The sequence below is a fragment of the Leopardus geoffroyi genome, chromosome B2 (assembly GCF_018350155.1).
Source record: "Leopardus geoffroyi isolate Oge1 chromosome B2, O.geoffroyi_Oge1_pat1.0, whole genome shotgun sequence".
NCBI classification, from domain to species: Eukaryota; Metazoa; Chordata; class Mammalia; order Carnivora; family Felidae; genus Leopardus; species Leopardus geoffroyi.
In genome coordinates, this window is record NC_059332.1 from 146,549,722 (window position 1) to 146,576,371 (window position 26,650).

A 26,650-nucleotide genomic window follows, 5' to 3' on the forward strand; every position below is an offset into this window, starting at 1 on the left:
TTTATCCTTTGAGATATTTGTATTATGTGACCATTAAAAAGAAATCAGTGGCAGGGATAGGAATAAAGTCCTAAGATATTTCAAAGTCCTTTGTGCTGTATGAACTTATCATTTTATATATTGTTCTATAAAATAAAATTATGCCACGTTAAAGGAAAATGAACTCAGCACTGAAAATGTAAAACTTTCCATCACTGAAATTTCTCTTATTAGAATCTCCAATTTAACTTTGCATTAATGTGACTCATTGCATTTAATGATTTCAATAACAGTAAAGACAATAGTCCTCAGAAATCGTTTAGATCTTCTTCCTCTGGTCTTTAGAAAAAGATTTTGCTTTTCCTGTGTGGATCATCTCCAGAATTCTTCATTTAAGCATGATTTCTTTGATAATCCAAATTATGGGAATTATTAGCACAGCTAGCCGCCTGCCTTCTTCAGATATGAGTGGCACGCCAATTGCACACTCCATCAGTGATTAGCAGACTGCAGTGGAGGCTTTCACACCTTTGGAAGCTGTGCAGAATCTTACACAGGTGACGCTAGGGCTAAGCCATTCCTGGCGATAGAATTTTAAACTTACACATAAAAAGCTGCAGAAAAACTTTAAGTGTAAGTTTTATTGTTATTGTAAAATTTCTTCTTTGTGAGGTATGTTCCTTTTCACATATTAATGGATTACCATTTAAAAAAAGAGTTGGGGGGGCGCCTGGGTGGCTCAGTGGGTTGAGCATCCCACTCTTGGTATCAGCTCGGGTCATGATTTCACAGTTCGTGGGTTCGAGCCCTACATCGGGCTCTGCACTGACAGCACAGAGCCTACTTGAGATTCTCTCTCTCCCTCTCTGCCCCTCCCCTGTTTGTGCTCTCTGTCTCCCTCCCTCTCTCTCTTTCTCTCTCAAAATAAATAAATAAATTTAAAAAAAAGAAAGGTTTGGGGCGCCTGGGTGGCACAGTCGGTTAAGCGTCCGACTTCAGCCAGGTCACGATCTCGCGGTCCGTGAGTTCGAGCCCCGCGTCAGGCTCTGGGCTGATGGCTCAGAGCCTGGAGCCTGTTTCCGATTCTGTGTCTCCCTCTCTCTCTGCCCCTCCCCTGTTCATGCTCTGTCTCTCTCTGTCCCAAAAAAAATAAACGTTGAAAAAAAAATTAAAAAAAAATAAAAGGAAAAAATAAAAAGAAAGGTTCAATTAGTAAACATAATTGAAAGTTATAAATTCTTTGTTTTCAGTGACACAAAACATGCTAATATTGAAGTAAAATGAGATACTCATCTTTAGGTTTGTGTTATTTACATAGCTGGACTTGTGTTGGTAGAAAACACAGAAATGCTCACATTGAAAACAAATAAAAACTGGTAATGAAACTTTGTAGTCTTATCAGTGTTTTGGATTCAAGGTCATTTTGAAGATCTAAGCTTTCAATAACATTTTGTCTAGTAAAGAAAAAAATTTTTTTGATTCCCTTACCAATATGCTATAAAACAGAGGTCATAGATTAAAAACCAAAGGATATAGGATCCACTATAACCAAATGTGTTTTGCTATACTAGATGATACCAACTGTTATTTTTTTTTTCAGAGATAATAAAGCAAAATACTAGATTCTGATGTGTCTGGTGCTTTACTAAAGCAAAACCCATTATTTGTGGTTTTTTGTGTTATTCCCTCTGAAGCAGCAGGAAGAACTGAAGAGGTCATGCTGATGACTTTTATTTAGCATGCTTACATGTGGATGATCCCTCCTTGGACTCGCTGGGAGGAAAACAGACCTAGATGCACCCCCCTCCCAAGCCCCCGTATCAGATACCCAACACCTATCAGCACGGTCCCTCCTCCTCCGGGAAACCTGTCCTTCCCAACTGGCCTCATGTACCTCCCCACTGCTCTTTTGTGGTATCTTTCTTTAGACAAGCAATCATATCTTCTGCCTCATGACATCCTTTCAGTGTTTGTTAGATGAGTCTTGTTGTGGTTATTTTTCTCTGCTTATGTCTCGTCTTTAAAGTTCAGGCCTCTGTGTTCTGAATCCTGAATAAATGGTGAACTCATTCATCCAACAATAAGCAGCTACAAGGTCTCAGGCTCTGTTATAGGCAGGAGGACGGCCCAGTAAATGATACATGATACGGATACACCAGCTTACTCTGCTGAGCTCACATTCTAAATGCATGAGACAGGAAACGAACAGTAACATCAGTAAGTACGTGATGGTGTGTTAGGAGGTGCTCACTTTCCATGGGAGGACAGTGTGGAACTGTGTGAAAGGGGTCAGAAGCGCAGTAGGCACGGGTAGTGTGCAGTGGCTCGACGAGGCGAGGCTGCAGTGACCGTGGAAGGGGTCTGCCCAGCAGATGCACGGCCTGGAGGAGCAGAGGGAACTACACTAAGGCCGCTCTTGGGTGGAAAATGGAGAAGCTGTGCCAGGTGTGAGCAGAGTATTGATCCCAAATTTGCCAGTCAGGGAATTTACTTCACCTCCCCCAAGGAGGAGTGGGTAAGGGGCAGAGCAAGTAAGAAAGGGGCCAGGGAAGGGGCACTTGCCTACCACGTGGAAGAAATGCAGGAATGGGGACATTCTCCTCCCCGCACTGTTCCCAGCCTTCCCCATCAGGTTTACAAAGCAGCCTGTGATTACCCAGAGGTGTGGCCCCTGCCTCAGGGAGAGGTTCAGTAGTCCACGTGGACAGTCGACACACTGAGCCTGGCAGTGCACTCATGCAGCCTGGATTCCGGAGGTTGGTCATGATGCCAAAAACCTACAGAGGCCCCGACAGCCCCACACAGCCTTACCAAAGCCCAGTATCCCCACTAGGTCCGCTGTTCCGCCATGATATACGAGTATGGATTGTGAAATATGAAAATGCTTCCAAACTACCCTCAATAGCCACTACCCCAAGCTCTCCTGCCCCCATCCCAGTTATCCCTGCACTGCCCTGGTCCTTGCTGAGACCCCCTGAATGCTACTCCATCCAGCAACGGAGGGGCGAGAGCCCTGCCCAACAGGGTTCCCAGGACACAACCACGCTGGACATCTGAGCCCTTGTTGTGCAGATCGTTAAACGTAACTGTGGCCTCTGGGCCCCACCCTCCTACCAAGGCCCCAGAAAGTGCCCACGCTTCCATAGAAAGGTCACTGTGCAGGGACAACTGAGCTACCCAGTTAATCCTGCCCAGTTTGACCAATAGAACCAATCACTCCCATCACCTCTGGGGCAGAGTGATTATGGAGGAGGGTTGTCACATGGAAGGGAATGCTAAGAGAAGCAGAAAAGAGTTCCACCCAGACATCCACAAGTAGATGTCAGTGTCATGAGGACAAGAAGCAAACCTTTACTTCTTGGTGTATACACGCTTAATATTTGCTATCCCAATTAACATAGTGTGCCCCTTTCATCTTAATCCTAGGAGCCAAAGGAATTTAGTCAATATGTTTTCCCCATAGTCAAAATAGACTTATGGATGCATTTGTTGCCTATAACATTTCAAGTTCAGTCAGGTGGAACAGTGCATCTGCAAGGCTAGAAAAAGTCAAGTCTTGCTTTTTACTGCTCAATAAGAACTAATGACATCCTGAACTAAATAGATTTGGGAAAGTGACCTGTACTGCCAAGATTAACACATAAGGAGGAGTGCAGAGAGCAAAGCTGGCAGGAAAGTCAGAAATTCAATATTGACATTGACCAGTAATGTATCCATAAATGTATACATTATTTTAAAGAGCGAATCGGAACCTGCTTCAATGCAGGTGTTCCACACCAGGGTGGTCAGAGGGCTTAGCCCTTCATAATGTGCTTTCTCGCCATCTACTTGACTGGCTCTGTGCTCACATCTCCAGGGGCCGCTGTCACAGACCCCAATGTGCATCTTCTCTGAAAGCTGTGTGCTGCTGTGCACTGTTCAGAGCCTTAACATGCAGGAAGAAAGGGCCGAAAGGTTTTGGTAATCAACCTGTAGTTACGTGACTGCTCATCCATTTCCCTGACAAAAGCGTAAGCCCCTGAATGCACACACATTCTCTTGTTTACCTTTGCACACTTTTGAATACACAGCACAATGCCATGTATATAGCAGGTGCTCCATAAATGTTCGTTTTGTGAACCAAAGGGTCTGTTTAAATCTCTACGAAGGGTCTGTTTTAGGGTCTGTTTAAATCTCTACACTTACCCTTCCAGCATAGCAGCCAATGTGTATGTACAAAGGCACATGGGCAGGCATGGCTGAGTAGGCTAGTGCAATGTATAACCCACGCCAGACCTCGCAGACTTTGTATGAAGTGCTTTGTATGAAAAGCATTACTTTAACTCCTAGACAGAGCATGGAAATGGTAGCATTTTGTACATGTTGAGTGAAATAAAAATATATTAATAATATTAATTTTACTTGGGTTTTTTGACCTTTTAATTAGACTATGAGAAAATGTTAAGTTAGGCATGCAGTTTGCTTTCATGACTCACATTAGATTGTTTGGACAATGCCCCTTTAAACAAAAATGTGGACAGTGATACGGGCTGAAGTTAATCTCCTGCTGTAGCCATAACACAGGCGTAAGCACTAGGACCATGGAGCTCACAAGCTTTGCCGTCATTGGAACAGGCATAACCCTCTCACTGTGACGTACAAAGAACACGTGCTCAGCAATGACAACAGTGATTAAGGACTGCGGGAGTGGTTCTCACGCGGACTCCTGCTGGCCTCAGGCGTGAATTGCCTTCTGTGGGTGCCCATGGGCTTCCCTTTCCAAAGCCATATTTAGACAAGTATGCTTTGAAGGCCCTTCTCAGAGTGAGCTGACATCAGGCGGCAGAGGAGCTCAGAGTTTCAGCAGCTGTCTGTGCACACGTGAATATTCAACTCCGGAAGAAACACCTGAGCATGCGCACAAGTGTATTTGGGGGCTTCACTGGGATCAAAAGTCCACCACCCCTGTTTGCACTATTTGAAAATATATTCAAATCAAGGCAATGTATTTTCAGTATTCATGCTTAAATAATTACGTATAAAATGGAAAATACTCTTTAGGATAAAAAAATGTTTTACCTTATGAAATTGACGAATTAGAAAATTGCTTTAAAATTAACTTTTTTTTTTTTTTACTTACTCAAATCTTTGACTTTGGATCAAATTAAAATAATAATAGCATACCTGATTTAAAAAGTCATTAGATGAGGGGCACCTCAAACGCGTGGGTTTAAGCCCCGTGTTGGGCTTTGTGCTGACAGCTCAGAGCCTGGAGCCTGCTTCGGATTCTGTGTCTTCCTCTCTCTCTGCACCCCACCCCCTTAAATATTTAAAAAAAAAAAAGTCATTAGGTTAAGTGACAATATTATGTGGGTAATTTTTCCACCTTTTGTCACAGTCTCTGTTAAATTTTATAATATACACCATATAGGAGCATCTTTGTTATAACTGTATGATGTTCTGAAAACCAATACCTCACTCAAATAATATCCAGTAGGCATTTATTTAATAAACTCTTTATTTTCAGTTATCACAATTGGTTATATTGTTGAAAATATTTTTAAACTTTAGGTATTATTTACCAATAAAGCCTTTATCTTTTTGTAGATAAATTATTTAGTTATCTTTTATGTTGCAAGAAATGCAATGCAGTATCAGCTTTTCTAAACTTGACTCTAAACTGATAAAACCCCTTAACAACAGCTGCACATCATAAAATAAGCCAATAATCTCTGGATAGTATCCTAATTACTAAGAATTACAATGCCATATTTCCCAGGCTTGTACACCACACATAAAAAGTGAAATCATCTTCCAATATAGAAAATCTATACTGTATATTTTAATAATGTTATCTTCAATGTAGTTGAATGATTGACAATTACATTATGATTGTTATTTAAGTCATTGCAACTTTGAAACAATGTTTTCAAAAAAGTACATATTTTATAAACAGATAGAAGAAATGGCAAAAAGAAACAAAAAGATAGATTTTTGCATTTACCCAGATATACACCGTTTCCAATATTCATCATTCTTTTCCAAAGTTCCAGGTTTCCCATCTGATGTCTTTTTAATCATCTTGAAAAATGTCCTCGTCCCTTACTATGTCTTGTAATATAGATCTGCCGCTTCTAGTTTTCTATCTGAAAATGTCTATTTTACCTTTCCTTTTTCATTGTTGTTTTGCAGTTTTATTGAGAAATAATTGGCATACATCACTGCATAAGTTTAATGTATAGAGCATGATGGTTTGTATTACATGTATTTAAAATTATTGCCACAGTGGATTCAGCTAACATTCATCTTCTCATATAGATATAATAAAAGAAAAGAAAGAAGAAAACAATAAAGAAAAAATTTTCTCCTTGTGATGACAACTCTTTGGATTTACTATTAATAACTTTCCCATATTTCCATATATATGTGCGTGTATGTATGTATGTATGTATGTATGTATATATATACATACACACACACAACAGTGTTACCCATAGACATCCTGTTGCACATTACATCCCTAGTGCTTAATTATCTTATAATTAGAAGTTTGTACTTTTGACCTCCTTTCTTTAATTTCCCCTCCCCCCACCCTCTGCCTTTGGTAACCACAAGTCTCATCTCTCTCTCTCTCATTCTTGTGAAATCTCTTTGATTTCACATGTAAGTGAGATCATACAGTATTTGTCTTTCTCTAAGTGACTTATTTCACTTAACATAATGTCTTCAAGGTTTATCCATGTTGTCACAAATGTAAGATTTCCTTTTTTTTTTTACAGCTGAATATTATTCCACTGTATATACATGGAATATATATATATATATATATATATATATAGAGAGAGAGAGAGAGAGAGAGCTATTGCATTGTATATTCATATTGTATACATCTGTGTGTATATATACATAATCTTTATCCATTTATCCATCAGTGAACAGTCAGGTTGTTTCTATGTTTTGGCTATTATAAATAATGCTGCAATGAATGTGGGGTACAGATATCTTATTAAGTTAGTGTTTTTATTACCTTTAGATACATTTCCGGGAGGGGAATTGTCGGATCATATGGTAGTCCTGTTTTAATTTTTTGAGGTTCTCATACTGTTCTCCACAGTGGCCACTCCACTTTACCTGCCTATCTATGGTGCACAAAAGCCTTTTCTCCACATCCTCACCAGCATTTATCTCTCATCTTTATTTATTTTTGAGAAACAGAGTGAGACAAAGCGTGAGCGAGGGAGGGGCAGAGAGAGAAGGAGACACAGAATCCGAAGCAGGCTCCAGGCTCCAAGCTGTAAGCGCAAAGCCCTACGCGGGGCTCGAACCCACGAGCTGTGAGATCATGACCTGAGCTGAAGTCGGACGCTCAACCGACTGAGCCACCCAGGCACCCCTATCTCTTATCTTCTTGATGACAGCCTTGCTAACAGGTGTGAGGTGATACTCCATGTGTTTTTAATTTGCATTTCTTCAATGGCTGTTGATGTTGGGTATCTTTGCATGTGTCTATTGGCCTTTCCTATATCTTTTTTGGAGAAATATCTATTGAGGTCCTTCACCCATTTTTTTAATTGGGTTATTTGGGATTGTTGCTATTTAGTCATATGAGATCTCTATATGTTTTGAATATCACTTTACTTATGCTTTGAAAATATGTTTGTTCCATTCTTTAGGTTGTCTTTTCACATTTTCTATTGTTTGTTTTGCTGTGAAGAAGCATTTTGTTGTAGTCCTACTTGTTTATTTTTTATTTTGTTGCTTGTGCTACAGTTGTCATGTCCAGACATCATTATAAAGACCTGTGGTAAGGAGTTTTGATGCTATGTTTTCTCCTAGAAGTTTGATGGCCTCGGGTCTCATATTTAAGTCTATTTTTTTTTTTAACATTTAAGTCATTAATTCATTTCAACTTAATTTTGTCAAGTATAAATTATAGGTCCAGTTCGTTTTTTTTTTTTACATGCAAATATCCAGTTATCCCAGAACCATTTATTGAAGAGACTGTCTTTTCCTCATTGAGTATTCTTGTGTCCCTTGCCAAATACTAGTTGATCATATATGTTTGGGTTTAGTTATGGGCTCTTGATTCTGTCCTATTGGTCTATTTGGTTTTATGCCAACAATGTACTGTTTTGACGGCTATCGCTTTATATTGTAGCTTGAAATCAGGAAGTGTGATGCCTCCTGCCTTGTTCTTTCTCAGGACTTCTTTGGCTACTCAGTCTCTTATGGTTCTGTATACATTTTAGTGTTTTTTTCTACTTCTGTTAAAAATTCCATTGGAATCTTATAGGGATTGCACTGAATCTATAGATGGCTTTTGGCAATCTTGGCATTTTAACAATATTAATTGTTCTAATGCACGAACATGGGGCCCCTTTTCATATATTTGTGTCTCTTCTTCAATTTCGTTCATCATTGTCGTGTAGATTTCAGCAAAGAGATATTTCTTCTCCTTAGTTAAATGTATTCTTAAATATTTTATTGTTTTTGATGCTATTATAAATGAAATTGGTCTCTTTTTTTCTTATTCAGAAATGTTAGTGTATCGAAACACTACTGATTTTTGTACGTTAATTTTGTATCCTACAACTTTACTGAATTTATTGATTAGATCTAATAGTTTTTGATTGAGTCTTTAGGATTTTCTATATATCTAAAATTGTGTCATTTGCGGAGAGAGACCATTTTATTTCTTTGTTTTAAATTCTGATACCTTTTATTTCTTTCTTGCCTGATTGCTGAAACTTGGACTTCCAATATCATGTTGAATAGGTGTGGTGAGAGTAGTAGGCACCTTTGTCTTGTTCCTAATATTAGAGGAAATAATTTCCGTCTTTCACAATTGGGTATGATGTGAGCCATGGGCATGTCTTATATGCTCTTTATTCAGGTGTGTTCCTTCTATGCCTCATTTGTTGAGTTTTTATCGTGAATGGATCTTGAATTTTGTGCAATTTTTTTGCATTGCTGAGATAATCAGATGTTTATTTTCTTTTGTTCTATTAATAAAATTTATCACATTGATCGATTTATGTTGAATCATCCTTGCATCCCAGGGATAAATCCCATTTGATCATGGGGAATGGTCCTCTTAATTCAGTTTGCTAGTGTTTTGCTGAGCCTTTTTGCATCTTTATTCATTAGGAATATTGGCCTGTAGTTTTGGCTTCTAGTAGTATCCTTTTCTGGTTTGGGTATTAGGATAATCCTGGCTTGATAAAATCAGTTTGGGAGTGTTCCCTCCTCTTTGATTCTTTTGGAAGGTTTTCAAAAGAATTGGTGTTAATTATTCCTTAAATGTCTAGTAAAATTCACCAATTAAGCCATCCAGTTCTGGGCTTTTCTTTGTTGAGAGAGTTTTGATTACTGATAAAATCTTACTAATAACTGCTCTATTCATATTTTCTATTTCTTCTTGATTCAGTCTTAGTAAGTTGTATGTTTCTACAAATTTTTCCATTTCTTCTCCCTTGTTGGGTTTGTTGGCACATAGTTGTTCAAAGTAGCCTCTTATGATCCTTTGAATTTTTGTGGTATCAGTTACAATGTTTCCTTTTTCAGTTGTAACTTGATTAATCTGGGTCCTTTATCTTTTTTCCTTGGTTAGTCTAGTTAAGTATTTGTCAATTTTGTTTATTTTGAAAAAGAATCAGCTCTAAGTTTGGCTAATCTTTTCTATTGTGTTTTTGTTCTCTATTTCACTTATTTCTGTTCTAATCTTTATTTCCTTTCTTTTGCTAACTTTGGGCTCAGTTCTTTTTTTTCTAGGTTCTTAAGATGTAGAGTTAAGCTACTTGCTTGAGGCCCTTCTTGCTTCTTGATGTGGGCATTTATTGCTATCAACTTCCCACTTAAAACTGCTTTTGCTGCATCCTGTAAGTTCTAGTATGTTGTATTTCCATTTTCATTTGTCTCAGGAAACTTCTTAATTTACCTTTCAATTTCTTCTTCAATCCATTGGTTGTTCACTAGAGTGTTGCTTAATTTCCACATGTTTGATTTCAGTCTTCTTGAATTTGCTAACTCTCATTTTGTGGCCTAATACATGGTCTATACTAGAAAATATTCTATGTGACCTTGGGAAGAATGTGTATTCTGTTGTTAGAATGTTCTGTATATGTCTCCTATGGCCATTTGGTATATAGTGTTGTTCAAATCCACTATTTCCTTGCTGATTCTCTGTATGATCTTTCCATTGTCCAGAGTACGCAATTATTATCGTATTACTGTCTATTTCTCCTTTTGGATCTGTTAGTTTTTGCTGTATATATTTAGGTGCTCTGATGCTGAGTGCATAAAGATTTACAATTGTTTATCATCTTGATATATTGACCCCTTTATCATTATGTAAGAATGACCTTCTTTGTCTCTTTTTAGCATATTTATTTTAAATTCTATGGGGCGCCTGGGTGGCTCAGTCGGTTGAGCGTCCAACCTTGGCTCAGGTCATGATCTCACGGTCTGTGAGTTCGAGCACCGCGTCAGGCTCTGTGCTGACAGCTCGGAGCCTGGAGCCTGCTTCAGATTCTGTGTCTCCCTCTCCCTGCCCCTCCCCCGTTCATGCTCGGTCTCTGTCTCAAAAATAAATAAACATTAAAAAAAATAAATTCTATTTTGTCTGATGTAAGTATGTTTCCACCTGCTTTTTTTTTTTTTTCTTTCTTTTTTGGTTACCATTTGCTTGAAATGTCTTTCCTCATCCCTTCAGTCTCATTTATGAGTATCTGTAAGGCTGAAGTGAGTCTTTTGTAAGCAGCATATTATTGGTTGTTGTTATTGTTGTTTTTAATCCATTCAGCCATTCTATGTCTTTTGATAGGACAATTTAATCCATTTATATTTAATTATTGGTAGATAAGCACTTACTATTGCCATTTTTGTTAATTGTTTTCTGGTTGTTCTGTAGATCCATTATTCCTTGTTCTCTCTCTCTCTCTCTCTCTCTCTCTCTCTAATGTCTTTTGGTATCATTATGCTTTGGCTTCTTTATTATATTCTTTTCTGTAATTATTACAAGATTTTTTTCTCATGGTTACCATGAAATTACATAAATTATCTTAAACCTGTAACACTCTATTCAATTCTATTAACTAGCATTCACATACTTTTCACTTTTACTTCTCTCTCTCACATTTTAGGTTATTGTTAACAGTCTCTGATTCTTTATATTGTGTAACTAATTACAGATTATTGTATGTATAGTTATTTTTGCTATAATCATTTTTTAAACTTTTAAACTCAATTTGTGAGTTATGTACTACTATTGCTATACTGCAGAATCTAACTATGACTATATTTACCATTACCAGAGAGATTTATTCTACCTTTATGCGCCTTGTAAAAAGCTGGTCTGATGGTAATGAACTGCCTTAGTTTGTGTTTGTTTGGGAAAGTTTTTACCCCTCCTTCATTTCTGAAGGACAGCCTCACTGGCTATAGAATTCTTGGTTGATAGATTTCCTCTCAACCTTTTGAATATGTCATCCCTTCCTCTCCTGGCCTGAAAAAATTTTCTATCAAAAAATGCACCAGTAATCTTATGGGATTTCCTTTGTTTATAACTTGTGTCTTTTCTCTTGCTGCTTTCAAAATTCTTTCTTTGTCTTTGACTTTTGACAGTTTAATTAAAATGTGTCTCAGTGTAGCCCTATTCAGATTCAACCTATTTGGAGTCCTTTGTGCCTCCTGGATCTGGATGTCCATTTTCTCCCCCAGGTTCAAGAAGTTTTCAGCCATTATTGCTTTAATATGTATTTTCTGTCCCCTTCCCTTTCTCTACAATTCCCACAGTGCAAATATTGTTTCTCTTCATTGTGTCCTATAATTCTTGTAGACTTTCTTCACTGTTTTTTTCTTTCTTTTTTGCTCCTCTGATTGGATAATTTCCAACATCTTATACTCTGTGTTGCTGATCCTTCTACATGGTTGAGTCCTCTTTTGAAAGCCTCTATGGATTCTTCAAATTAACCTTTCAACTCTAGAATTTCTGTTTGTTTTTTGATGGTTGATATTTCCTTATTTTGTCCATCCATTGTTTTCTTGATTTCTTTTAGTTGTCTGTGCTTTTTTTTTTTTTTTTTTTTTTTTTGTAGTGCACTAAACCTCCTTAAGAGAATTATTCTGAGTTCTTTGATAGTTCATGGATCTCCACTTCTTTAGGGTCACTTATTGGAGCTTCATCAGTTTCCTTTGGTGGTATCATATGTACCTGTTATTTCATGATCCTTGATTCGGTACACTTGTATCTGCACATTTGAGTAATGGGGTTTTCCTCCAGACTTTACACGTTTGCTTTGGCAGAGACAGTTTTTCACTAGTCAGCTCAGTTTGGGTTTCTGGATATATCAGCTGGTAATGTCTGTGGGCAGATGGATCCTGCTATTATGGTATATTTTGGGGTGAGGCAACTGTTTGAGCTCTGAAAACACGGGATGAGGTGTGCCAGTAGCTGAATAGAACTGCTAGTCTGCTTTTCTACCCAAATGAGGTTGTAAGACGGTCTCTGTAGTTACCTGAATTCTCTGGTCATGTTTACTAGATGATCAAGATTGATTACTACATTCAGTAGTAGGTGGGGGTGTGGATTAACTTCCCTGGCCTGGCAGGGCAGCAAGCCAGGTCCCAGTGCCTGCTCAGCTTATTGTTAGGGTCTAAATGAGACTTTAGTGTGCACTGAATTTCCTGCTCAGGGGAGGTCACCAGTTTTGTTCTGCAGACAGGCAAAGCCATGGACTTGATTCTGTTCTAGTGCCACTGTACTTGAATGGCCTATGCAGTTTCCCTTGGGCTCTGGTCAGGATGCCTGGTCAGATAGGCTGAAGGCTATATTCAGTGATGAGTGGAACTATTAATTAGATTCCCTGCCTGGGCACAGCAGGAGAAGTAGCTCTAAAACTGGTAAAGCTCTTTGTTTGTTATCTCAACTCAAGCCAAACTGCAACCCACATTCCCTGGCAGGACCTGTCACAAAGCCCACATTCACTGGCTTTGCCCTACAGATTCTTGGCTCTGTCTCTGTCTGCCCTTCCCCCAGCTCTAGCACTGCTGGTCTATACAGATTTCAGAAGATGTCACCAACCAGGGCTTGCGGGGGGACAGGTAGGAAGGGGAGGGGTCTCTCTAAGCTACTCTTAATTTCCCCAACAGGATCTTCAGTGGGGAGGGGCCAGGAGCTACCCTCAACCTTATCTATAAATTAATCCCCCTGCCCCTGCATAGGGGGGGAAGATTCCCCACCCACCACTGGCTGTGTTTTGGGAGTTACCTGTTGCATCCAGTTGTTGCCACTAGCCTATCTGCTCAGATGAGCTACAAGGCACTGTCCACAGCGGGTGGGCTCACCACCTTGGCTGGGCACGGGCACACTGGGCTCTGGGGCTGGCCAAACTCCTCAGTTGAGGATCTGAATCAGGCCAATCCACACCGTGCCACTCGCTTGCTTCCTGTTTGGAGTGCACCTCTGACTTGGTTCTGCAGATGAGCAGCACCTCGTTGGGATTACTGCTTGGGCGCTGCAGATACAGACTTGGTGTGCCAAGATCTGTGTGCTAGTTGGTATAAGTCCCTGCCCCTTTCTCTGACACAGACTCCCAGGGACTAGGCACTACAGCTTTTCCTGCAAGATCGTAGTAGAGGCTCCAACAGAGTGATCCGCGGGACTGCGAGGGGGGAGCTGGGTATTCCTCCTGGGTTCTCTTTTTCCACTGGAAGAACTAGAGGCTCAAGGGGAGACCTCTCCACAGGGTGCCGCACTGGCCTGGGGGAGGGGTAGTCAACATGCCAACAGGTCGCTGCTTCTCTTACCCTTGCAGTGCGGTCTGTCCTCCTCTCAGGGGTGCAGGGGGCTTCTTCGGCCTCACCGCTGTGTTCTAGGGTTCTCTCAGTGGTGTCTTGCTCTTGAATAGCTGTTTCCCCTGTTCTTGTGACGGGGAGCAAAGTCAGGAATGACCTATGTTGCCAGTTTGGGTGAAGTTACTCTGTCATAGTAACTTTTTATAAATCTTTGCTTGGTTGAATTGTTAGCAAAGACAGAGGACACAACCTATACAGTGCCTTCTGTTTCTTTTCTTTTTCTGTGATGTTCCTTGCTTCCCTCTTACTAAATAAGACTACAACGATGAGCCTTGCTTTGTGGAAGCATCAGGTGGTATTCTGGAAGATCTGGTGACCAGACTGAATTGTCCCTAAGGCACAGCCCGCAGCACCTTTAGCAATGCACATCTTCTCCGGGGTGAGGTGTCCAGGCTATCTGGGTGTAAGTGAACAGGTAACTTCTATTGCCTGTTTCTTTCAAATATTACAGTGTTATTTGACTTTCTCCCGACATACCTGTTTTTACAATTTTTTAAGAGGGATGGGCTTGCTGTAATTTGCTCCTCAGTCAATAACTGTGTATGGGGGAGGGGACAAGTGGGATGACTGGGAAAAAGCTACTCACAGAAGTCCAAAAAATCTCTAGTCTTTCTGATTCAGCAGCATCGAAAAGAAATGGAGACGAAAAGATCAATGCCAGAGTCGAGATTTATTATTATATTTTAATTCTTCATGTCTGCCACCAGATTCGGTCACTCACTTAATTCAGAAAATTAATGCCAAACCTATTAACAGAACTGGAAGTATTTATGTAATAACAAACTTGTAAAATCCTTGAAAAAAAATCTTTTGATTGGGTTTCCATGAATTAATGTTTCTAAAGATGAATATGGGGTTTAGATAAAACAAACTACCTAAAGAATCTAATGAGTTTTTTTTTTTTTTTTAATGATATGACAAACACAGGAAAGGTACAAAATGGCAGTGTTTCCATCCTTTATTTATTTTACAGGAAAGCTAGAAGTACCAAAGTTTGTTTTTCAGTGAAAACTATACACTAAATTTAGTTTGACTTCAACAAATGTAAATTTTAGGAGTTCAAATATATTAGAATTCCATATTATTCTAAGTTCTAGTACCTTTATATGCTGGGTAATGTGAACTAATTTCAAATTCATTTAGATATATCCCCTTCTCTTCTACTAAACTTACATATTTGGATAATATTTCATAAAGTCACTAGGATTTGGTCAATAAGAATTTCTTGTTATTTTAGGTATACTGCCTAATATAAAACTGAAATCAGAAAATATGTTTGATCCTAAAATATATTCAAAATATTTATCATCTAGAGAACTTCTCATGGCTAGGAGAATTTTTTTTTTTAATTCAAATGGTTACTTCTCATCTGTTTTTCACTATGTTGACTCTATTGAGCCTATCATTTGAATAAACTTTAAATTCAGACACACATCAGCATCTAAAAGTATAAGCTTACCACAAGTCATGGTTGAGCTCTTATGCCCATACCTCTGTACATAAAAATTTGTACTCAATGAATATAAACATGAGTGAAATACCAATTACAGCTTCATGGAAAAGAAATTCTGAGAACAATTTGCATATCGGATTTTCACTATGCCTCTATTTTGTGCTCACGTGAGGTAATTAAAAAATAGCAATTATTGGGGCGCCTGGGTGGCGCAGTCGGTTAAGCGTCCGACTTCAGCCAGGTCACGATCTCGCGGTCCGTGAGTTCGAGCCCCGCATCAGGCTCTGGGCTGATGGCTCAGAGCCTGGAGCCTGTTTCCGATTCTGTGTCTCCCTCTCTCTCTGCCCCTCCCCCGTTCATGCTCTGTCTCTCTCTGTCCCAAAAATAAATAAACGTTGAAAAAAAAAATTTAAAATTCAGAGGTCCTAAGAGTTGACCACAATATAGGTCATTATGAGGTAGTCTAAAATAACTCCCCAAAATATTAAGGGTCTTCTTTGTTTCCTTCTTCAATTCATATTTGCTATTAACAGGAGATTAATGTCTACCAAAATCTTTGGCTCACATTTCCCCCCTTGAGTTACTCCATTTCTTCTGGTTCAAAGTGTTATTGTCAAAAAATATGATGAAAGTTTTTATAAGCAAACTGGTAATTTTGCATGGATTACTTTTTTTTTTTATGTTAAGTCCAGTAATTTTGTTAAAATAAGACCCAGTGTTGGTCTTTCAGGATTACATTTTTGGGGGATATGATTCTACTTTTCAATGTGTACCTTTGAGTTATTATTTTTTAGGAATGTTTTCTTGAATTACAATATTTTAGTACATGTTCTTTTCTACTGCTCTGGGTTTCTTCTCTGTGAATTTATCTGTGGTTGAGTCTATTTTCCTATCTTCATCTGTCACTCTCTAAATCCAATTCCATCACTCTCTGTGGACTTTTTATATTTCATATTTTCCTCCTTTTCATCTTCTACTTTTTTAAACTATTATCTGCTGTAACTATTCTTTCTTGTATGTTTTTTTTACAACTTAGGGTGTCTTTCTTTTTTTTAACATTTTAAATGCCTTTTGGAGTTCTATCACTTCATGTTTTAATTGTTTTTCTGACTCTTTTTTTTAATGTCTTCTATCACTTAAAACCTATTTTATCTTGTTTTGAAACATTAGCTTGCAAATTCTTCTAGATGGGGATATGTCTTGTTAGCATGCTTTTATTATCTGTAAAGACATTATCATGCCCCTTAATATCTTTTAAAAAATGTGATTTTATGTCGGCTTGACAATTCTTTTCTATCTCCCTGCCTTTTAGAGAGGAGGAATAGGTCAAGCCAGCTTTTCTAGTTCCACAGCTCCAGACCTTCCTCTTCCGTCTCTACCTACAACCTGGTTAAAAAAATGTCATTGTACTTTTTATAATCTGCTTTCTCTCCTGTCTTGCCCTTCTCTAAGATGGACATACTCTTTCCTTTCCTCCTCTGCCCAATTTGGATGCTATTCCTGGGTGGAAGGCTTTATACTGGAAAGGACCTGGGGGTATTTTAGGTTCAAGAAACCTTTCAGGGGCACCTGGGTGGCTCAGTGGGTTAAGTGTTTCGCCTTGGCTCAGGTCAGGATCTCAGGGTTTGTTTGTTTGAGCCCCCCAGCGGCGGGCTCCCTGCTGTCACCGCAGAACCCGCTTTGGATCCTGCTTTGGATCCTGCTTTGGATACCCGCGCTCACTCTCTCTCTCTCTCTCTCTCTCTCTCTCTGCCCCTCCCCCCTCAAAAATAAATAAACATTAAAAAGTGAAAAAAAAAGAAAAAGAAAAAGAAAAAGAAGCCTTTCAGATTCTTTCCCAGACCCCTGTCACTGCCCATGATCAGGAGTGACCCAAATCTCTCCTAGATTCACAGGCCGCCGTACTTTGCTTCCAGCATCTGCTGGTGAAGTTTCAGTCCTTGGGTCACCAGACACCCTTTGCCGCACCCCCTAGGGCCGTCCCGGCCTCCTGCACAGCTGCTGAGGCCACAGCCGCTGGCCCCGCCCATGAAGGTTCTGGGGGCCACGGGGCACCTTGTACACAGTTTAGTTTGAGCTTTTGTACATCGGCCTGGGCTTAGCTGTCTCATTTGCTTTCTCTCTTTTCATAAGGGGATCAGGAGAGATTCGAAACTACCACTGTCGTATGTCCTGAATTCTTCCCCTTTCGCCATAGGTACTGACTCCTGTGCTGAAAGCAGTAGCTTAGGAACTTCAAGTCTGAATTTTCTCAAGGTAAATAAGACCTCCTCATCTTGAGCAAAATGAGGGCAAAATGGCAAAATGGGCATTCCAGATATGTTTGGCAAGATAGACGGCTTTTTACTGGCAAAAAAAAAAAAAAAAAAGAAATCCTTAGAGGATCCTAATTATGGTAAATAATTACTCAGAAACAAGTTGCCCTTCATTTAAGCTGTCAGGATAGCAACGTGAAGAAAACATCATACTTCCAGTCTCTACCAGTTCGGGGGGGTGGTGCCGTCGTGACGCTGAATGCCAAGAGCACAGGCCAGCTGTTACAAAATTTAATTAAAACAGTTTTGATAATTAGCACAACTTGTTTTGGATGTGAAAATATTTCTTGTGTGAATATACCGGTCACCTTGTCAGTTATGGGGGGAGAGGAGAAATGCTGTAACATATGGAGCTGTGAACCAGTTATTTAAAAAACAAAAAAACAACCCACGACTTGGAATTGCTCTTGAACTATCCTCCATTCTTTGTCGCCCTCATGGAAACAGTAAAAATAAAACCAGCCATGCATATCCCCCCCAATCTGATTCGTGGATATACTTTAAGAGACCAGTGACATTCTGCTGTATTTAAAATTCTTTTGATTGAAATTAATGGAAATGAACCCAAGCCAGTTTAAGCAGCAGATATTCTATGCCCTTCAGTCCCACACTTCAGTCCCACTTCAGTCCATGCCTTCAGTCCCGCAGCCCACATGAGGATCTCAGTTTAGCTATTTCCTAGCTATGACTTACAGTAACCTTTCTTAGTATTGTCATATTCCTACTTTTATTTACTGAAAGAATAACATATCATGTGGACAATTTTCCCCCCATTCAGTATTTTATTCTGAAAGGTCCATTGCTTTCAAAAAGTATTTTGCTATCCAAGCTCAGTATTACAACTCTTCTAAAAATGTCACATTTGGGGGGTGCCTGGGTGGCTCAGTCAGTTAAGCGTCAGACTTCGGCTCAGGTCATGATCTCACGGTTTGTGGGTTCAAGCCCCGCGTCGGGCTCTGTGCTGACAGCTCGGAGCCTGGAGCCTGCTTTGGATTCTGTGTCTCCGTCTCTCCCTGCCCCTCCCCCACTTGTGCTCCCTCGTTCTCTCTCGCGCTCTGTCAAAGAATAAGTAAGCATTAAAAACATTTTTTTAATTAAACATTTAAAAAAATTGTCACATTTAGAAAGAAGAAGACAGAATGTCATGCCTGCTTCTTACTGTCCAGTACTGCTAACACTTGCCATCATCAATCGACAAAATGCCTGCAATCAATTCTGGTTCTCTCTTCCAAATCCTTGCTGTCGGCACCTGTGGCTTCAGTTAATTCCTGCCCCCACCCCTCCCTCAATGGCTTCACAGTCTGATCATCCGACTGCCTTGATTTTCTTTAAGCTTCTTGTCAGGGTTCTTCCCTCTGCGTGCCCAGCATATGGACCTTGGGCCCCTTACTGTTCACTATAAATGCTTTCCCTGGTCACCTATCACCTCAGCCTCCATTTCCCTAGTAAGTCCCCAGATCACTTACCCAGGTGTCTCCTGGGCATGGCCACTTCACTTGGGTGGGGCATAGCAGCTACTCAGAACTTGCCAAGTCCATGAGGGAAATCGTGGCGTCGGATGCCCCCGCCGCAGACCTGCCCGCCATCATTGTCCCCCATCTGGGTTACTCAACAGCACCACGCACGTCATGGGCTTGATCGTGGGCTCTTCCTCACACCCACTTTTAAGTCTCCTAATTATCTCGTTTCTCATTCCCATCTCCTCAGTCCCCCGATGAGCATCTTTCCACTTCCTTCTTAATGAAATAGAAACTGCCGATGAGGACCTCATAACCCGGGTCCAGCTCTTCTCTCAAAATTGCCCCCCACCTTCTAGCCTAAGCCTCAGCCACCCTGAACCCCACAGTCCCACAGGAGCAATGCTCGTGGACATTTCCGTCTTTCCTCTCCTGCCCGGGATGCTCTTCCTGACTCAAAGGGAGCCTGTCTCCCATCATTCTGAGTTAAGTGTCCTTCTTCTACACGCCAAAAGCTTAAAGCTCCTTTTTGTAACTCCTAATTTTATTGTAACAATATCTCATAAATGCCCATTTTTATACCCCTAAATATTTGAATTTTTCTTTTAGAACTCTTCCTTTAAAAGAACAGTTATATGCAGCCAACTAATGATGAATGATCTGCTGACAGGCTGTGCCTGATAAGTTTACTGGTGCTTATAACAGCCATCTGAATTCTGTCCGGCCCAGCTAGGTACAGGCCTGCTGTTGGTCACAGGAAGGAAAATGGATTCAAACAATTTCAAGAAGAATGGGGCCAGAGACCCGTCTATTCATTTTAAGTTCCAGCAAATATTCCTTGAGCATCCACAAGGTGTTCAATACTGTGCACTGTATGAGAAATTGGGAATTTAATGATAAATGAGACAGACTTAGACCCTGCTCTCATGGAACTTGCAATCTGAGGAGCAGGAGAAACAGATGAAATAAACAAATAAACACATTATTGCATAATTGTAGACGAGACTGTGCATCACATAGCAAGAGAATGGTCATTGCCTCCAGCTGAGTTCTTTGTAGCCTCAGGTCCTCCCTGGGCTTCCACGATCCCCTCACTGGTGAAAGCACGGGTCACCCTCCCCCCTGCCTGAGAGAGGGTCCACCTCATGGTAAGATGCCAAGGATAACTTGGGAGAGATGATGACAGCTAGGGGCCTCCTGGTTGTGGTGTGGAAACTGGGGGTGGGGGAGGGGGATGATTCTTCATGGAGCATCTTTGTATAGAACTTGCTTCTCACCAACACAAACGTCCCAGGACTCACTGAAATCCAGCTAAGTAGGCTGCATGCCAATTCTAATTACCTGCTCCAGTGACTCATCCATTATTATGTGTAATAGAATTAACTGCAGCACTGAACCCACACTTTCGTGGATTATTTGCCATTTTCCTCACAGTTTTCAATATTTTAAAAATCTATGTGTCAAGTCAGAGATTTAGGAATAATGAGGTTTCCTTAGATCCGTCCTGGGTCACGATTTACTTATAAAAAGTTAACAGTGAATTTGCTTAAATAATTTCCTGCTTCCTTTTCCTGATACTTCCGTCCTATAAGGAGAGAAGGGAGAAATTTTTGTGAGCATCTGTCCCCAAGGGCTACCATTCTCAGCAATCTTGATGATTTTTTTTCATATTTTTTACTTTTACTTGTTGAAGAATCACAAAGCATCTAGATCTTATTTTGAAGTAAATGAAAAAGTTAACATGTCTATTTAGCTTTCCAAGCAGTTCTGTTTGTCTTTGGCAATTCTCTGATGCTGAGTAAAAACCACTATTTTAAGCAAATCACTTTGTGTAATTTTGAGAGTAAAATGTGGATGAAGTTTGCTGCAAGCATAAAAAATCAGCACAGTTAGGACTTATTTTTTCCCCTGAATTTCAAATCTGAGGCTTTGCCTTTGATTTGTCGGGAAAAGAACCAGGCAGTGCTGACTTTTCAGTTCCTGTCCAGCATCGGGGGGGGGGGGGGGGGGGGGACACTGGTTCTTTCCCCAGAAGCTTCCAGGGCTGGACTGGGAAGCAGCCACCTCGGAAGGGAAGCGTGCCCAGAAGGGTCCCCACACTCCGCAAAGGGCCCAAGTGAAAGCTCAGAGTTTGTTCAGTAAATGCAGATGGATGGCCAGTTTAGACAAGTAATAGCAAATGAAAAAAAAAAAATCTTTTTTAAACCACTTAGATAAGGAAGAACCACATATTTTATGTTTATCTCACTGGAGGCCTTGTGTGAGAATCAAGAAATTCAAACCCAGAGGAAAAGAATGATACGTATTTAGCCAGCCTGTGTCCTTCCACTTCAGACAATAGTCAAGGAAATCTCTCTGCCTCCCTGCTAATTTCACATTTATACGATAGAGAGTTGTTAAAATTATAATTCTAGCTGCCACTCTTGTCCTTTTGCACAGTGAATGGAATTTGTGTGATAACAGACATTATTGAATATTATACTTTCCCACAAATTATTCCAGTGCAGTTTAACTATTACTATTATATATAACATGACCTTTCTAACTGTGGCATTGCTTGGATAGAACGATTTTATAAAATGATTAAAGCATTTGTAATACCATTGAACAAGAAATCACACAAGAGCAAGATATATGCTAGATAAGAAAAAAAAATTGGAGGAAATGTTTCAAACACATCAGAGTCCTGCTGTTACTTTTGTGTGGTGACTGTAGTGACATGTTGGGACAGTGGGCAAGGGTTCCCCAGAGGTCACCCCCATGTTCTCCCATCAGACTCTCATCTCAGGTAAGTATCCATTAACTCACTTTTCTTCTCCATTTAGCTGTTGGCTCCTTGGGGGGAGGGAGGATTGGGCCTGTCCCATACCAAGGACATCTAGTTGAGCACATGGGAACACAATGTAAGTATTTGGCGACTGACTAAAGTATTTCACAGCTGGAAACCTCAGGAAAGACACACATGCCAGGGCACACAGGGACCAGGTACAGAGATGTCACAGCAAATTTGGGATGATCCAGAAGCTTCTCCCTAGGCCTAGTCTGCTGCAGGTTGTCTGCTGGGATTGTATACCTGCTGAAAGGGATAGGTGGGTCATCTCTCACCAAAACATCAGGGTAAATAATAGTACCCTCCTATGCTTCCTACAAAAGAGAGCACTCAAGATGAACCGTTGACCCACTGGGTTTGTGTGAAAGGTGCCTGCGTCCTTTAAAAGCTATAGTGGGTTTAAATGAAAATGCATGTAATTTGAGGATGAGAAATTTATTTTTTATCTGGGCTGGAAATAGAGTGACTCTGGTTACATCTATTTGTTTCATGCAAACTCTGCTGGCAGGCATTCTGCATTTATCTGAGGTTTGCAGAACACTTTTTTTTCTCAAGGTACGTCTGACTGCTCTTGGTTTTTTTCATCTTTCAATACTGAGATCTAATTTCTGTACAATATCATGTTCATTACACTGAAAATTGTGCTATATTTAATGATGCAAGTAAATTGAAAAGTAGGGTAAAATCTGGAAGCATTTCTCCCTTAAAATCACTGTTTCAAAATCTCAAATGAATTTCTAGAATTAATTTAATGCCCCTTGTCTATGTTATGGGAACATTTTCAAGGTGATTCTTGGTGTACTTTTTTAACCTCACATGAATAAAAGAAATCCTAATATAGTGTGTTAGAATGTCAGCTCCTTAATTCTTGTCATTCAGTTTCCAAGAGATATAACAACCCAACCCCACAGTTAGACAAGGACCCTCTGGGTTTTCCCCTGGAAGATGTCGGGTCAGGTTCAGCAAAGACGAGTTCAGGCGTAACCTCTGTCAAGGTCCCTCCATGCCTTTCATGGCCAGTCTGAGATGACAGAGCAAAAATGAGAAGGGAGCACAGGTCCATCCCGTAACATTTAGCAGGATATGACTCCTGAACACGCATAAAGCAAGCCACACTTACTTTTCATTCGTGTTAATGCACAAACAGGTGTCTGTTTGGTGGCTCCGCCCACTTCTGCTCCCATCTCTGCTCCTACTGTCTTCATCTGGACCAAGCTTCCCGTGCTCCTCTGCCCTAAATCGGGGGAAGAGATAAGAGCATGAACACCACACGAGGATGCCCGTGGGCCAGCGCTGAAGTCCGCGGGCTTGCGTCACTTGCTCCCACACTGACTTGTCTGGAAGTCAGTCACATGGCCAACCGAATCCCCACAGAAGGCTGGGAGTAGTTTAAGAGTAAACACATTATAATCAACCAGAGAATTATAAGCAGAAAAAATTAAATTATACCTGATTGAGAGAAGTCTATCTCAGATCATCTGTTGTAGGGTTCGTATCTAAACGTCACAGGTGCCTGAGAATCTCTCCTCTTAGAGTTTTCATCTTTTTAGGTCTCTCTCTCTCTCTTTTAGTTTAAAAGCTGCTATTTCAAGATCATGGAAGGTGTCTAAGTATCTAGTAAGTATCTGGAGGCACTCTGGGGCCATTCTAGGGCTTAACTCACCTCTTCCCAACTTAGGTTTTGGTCATCTCACCCCTCCCTTGGCAGACAGAGGGCAGAGTGAAACACAGGTCCTAATACAACCGGTCCTTAGAATCCTGGAGCCCCGGGAGAGAGTGTGGTGTCCATGAGGGCCAGGCCTCAGTGGCTCACATTGTACCACTGCTCTCTGTTCTGCTGCTGAGTAAAACTCCGGGCCCACAGTATTTTCAATTTAATTAACTGATAAAAATTCTATTTTTTGTATGAAGCTTAAACTGTTGAAAATACCTTCATGAATATAAGGATATCGGTAGTGCTTTCCTTAATATAAAATTATAATCTTTATCAGGCCAGGTACGTGCTAAGGGGGAGCACTGCAGTCATCCCAATTATGTTTCTTGTGTCCAGCTAAGTCAGTCCAGTTCCAAGTCTCACTTTTGGAGTAATGTAAAAACTTTCTTACAAACTTGTAAGCAGTGTCATTTTATAACCCCCCAACTGAGGTAAACAGCATAATGCCCCCCACAAGAAGCTGTGAATGCCCTAAACCCCAGAACCTGTGACTATGTTACCTCCGTGGTAAAAGGGACTTTGCAGTTGTAATTAAATTAAGGATCTTGAGATGGGGAGATCGTCCTGGGTTATTCAGCGAGACTCAATGAGCACGGCAATCGATGCCTACAAAAGGGAGGCAAGGAGGTCGAAGGTAGAGGGGAGATGTGACAATGGAGCAAGGGTCAGGTGATGTGCTTTGAGGAGGGAGGAAGGTGAGGTGAGCCAAGAAATGCCAGCAGCTTCTGCGAGCGGAAAAAGGCAAAGAAACATTTTTCCAGAACCAGTGCAACTCTGTCCACACCTTAATTTTAGCCTCTAAGACATAGTTTGGACTTCTGACCTTCAGAATGATAAGACAATAAATTCACGTTGTTTTAAATTACTAGGTCTATGGTACGTCGTTAGAACAGCAATAAAAGGCACAAACTGTCCCAGGCCAGCTTCTCGGAATACATCACGGTCTATTTGTGACTATCTTTCGAATTCTTTAGGTTACTATCTGTAGTAGACCCTTTTAAAAAGGACCTTGCCACCAACTCTTCTCTCTTTTATCACCAATGGATAAAAATAGTAAGAGGCAAGGGGCGCCTGGGTGGCTCAGTCAGTTAAGCTTCCGACCGTGGCTCAGGTCTGTGAGTTCGAGCCCCGCGTGGGGTTCTCTGCTGACAATGTGGCTCCCGCTTCGAATCTTCTATCCACCCCCCTTTACCCCTCCCTTGCTGGCTCTCTCTCTCTCTCAGAAATAAACAAAATAAAGATTAAAAAATAGTGAGAGGCAATTGTGATAAATATATTTGCATTGCTGGTGATTTGGATTGAATTGTTTAGAAGCAGATTTTTATGTAATCCTATGGGGGAAAAGGAGAGGGAGTGATTCTGAGAGAATTTTCTTAGATGTTAAGAAATAAACAGAAAAATTCGTTTACTTTTTTGCTTCTGGGTGTTTGTATATCTGGTTGGTGATTTCTGGAGCTTCTGCAACCATTTTGTGATCAGGAGGGGATTCAGCTGACCCCTGATAGAGACATAGAGGACAGCTAGAAACAAGCTGGCTCTTTGATGGCATTGACTGGTTTTGAACCAGTCAATTACCTAACCAACTGTGAAGCTGTCTAACTTGGGACTTCTTGACTCATGGTGCTGAACAAGCTTTTTTAATACATCTAAGTATGCATTTGTTGGTCATAACTTCAGACCTTGCAGCAGTATATGGAGGGGGAGGGTCGTGTGGGAGGAAAGTAATTGTGAACGAGATAAAGTGAAAGGAAAAACAATGTTGTAAATGATACGTGCCAGAAATTTTGTAAAACTGGGAGGAAAATCAGCTTCAATAGCTTTGGTAAAATAAACCATTGTAGTCATTTCATGGTTTACATTTTCTTATTTCTGTTTATATTTCCTTTTACCTCATTTAGTACGAATGAGAGGACGTCTTGTGTGGTGTAAAATGCATAGTCAGAATCATGGGCATCACTGTTAAATATTCAGCTGTACCGGTGTGTTAGAAGGACAGAGCATCAGAGCAGTACAGAGACAGTTTGAATACCCTGTGGATTCGTGTGGCCAATCAAGTTATGTTACATAATATGCATTTTATGCGAAAAACAGACTTCTATATATGTATAGAATTAGTCAAAATTCTATTAAGATACAGTAAGTCACCACATAAAGTTTCCTGTGTCTTGTGAGAGCAGATCATATACTTTTCTACCCAATTCCACATTCAGGGATTTCAAGTTGTTAGCTTGAAACTGGCCATGGTGGGAATTTTTACACCACAGAAACCAACAAATGCTATTAATCTAAGCTCCCCTCCCTGAAAGCCGGTTGCTACACGTTTACAGCACCCCACGGGGAGCAAGGACAGGAAAGATGGTTTCTACCATCATGGATGATTTTAATTTTAGTTACTTTGGGTGGTGCCATATTCCCAATCATAATGTAATGGCATGATTAATCTTTTAATTTGCTAAATCAATCTACTCAAATTTGCTGAATCGATCTACTAAAATTAATTGCTAATGCTGATAGTACTTTGTAAGACTGAAGGCTTAACTATCTGAAGCACTTTTCAAACTTACCCTGTTCAATTTTCCTTTTCCATTATTTTTGTCTTTCTGTATAAAAACTGTCTAGACCATCAAGAATTAGCACTCAGGGACTCTTTAGTTCTCCTGTTTCCCATAGTTCTGACCTTCAAGAGACTTGTGTGAAGGCTATACCCTGTGCTGAGTCTAACAAACAGCAGTATTCTGGAAACTGCTAGGCAGCATATTGTGGGTCATAACATGTAACCCTGGATGGAGGCAGGATCTAATAGAACTAATAATCTGGGCCTTGTTCGACACACACCATGAACTGAAAGTAGAGGGGACTAACTGAAATCAAATGTCCCTCTCAGTTGAAAAGAGAACAATGAACCTAAATAAGTTAGGATTGATGAGTGGGCAATTCAATCACTCCCTGCCTTTGGGCAAGTCATTTTACCCTAAATGGAATTCTGGTCCTCACTTGTGAATCAAAAGTGGGTTGAAATGAATGATTTAAAATCATGCAAAATGACATGTAGCTCCCAGATGACTAAAT

General features: G+C 40.3%; 1 protein-coding gene and 1 long non-coding RNA gene across 2 annotated transcripts in view; one reads left to right on the top strand and one right to left on the bottom strand.

Annotated features, from left to right (window-relative positions):
* The window catches only part of PACRG (parkin coregulated), a 510,247-nt gene that overhangs the window by 232,842 nt on the left and 250,755 nt on the right, over nucleotides 1–26,650 (top strand). The gene's annotated exons all lie outside the window — the stretch shown is intronic.
* Nucleotides 20,538–23,262, bottom strand: LOC123609272. The gene is made up of 2 exons (XR_006717708.1): nucleotides 22,988–23,262; nucleotides 20,538–20,622 (listed from the first exon to the last, which is right to left on the bottom strand). It is a non-coding gene; the product is annotated as an uncharacterized LOC123609272 (long non-coding RNA).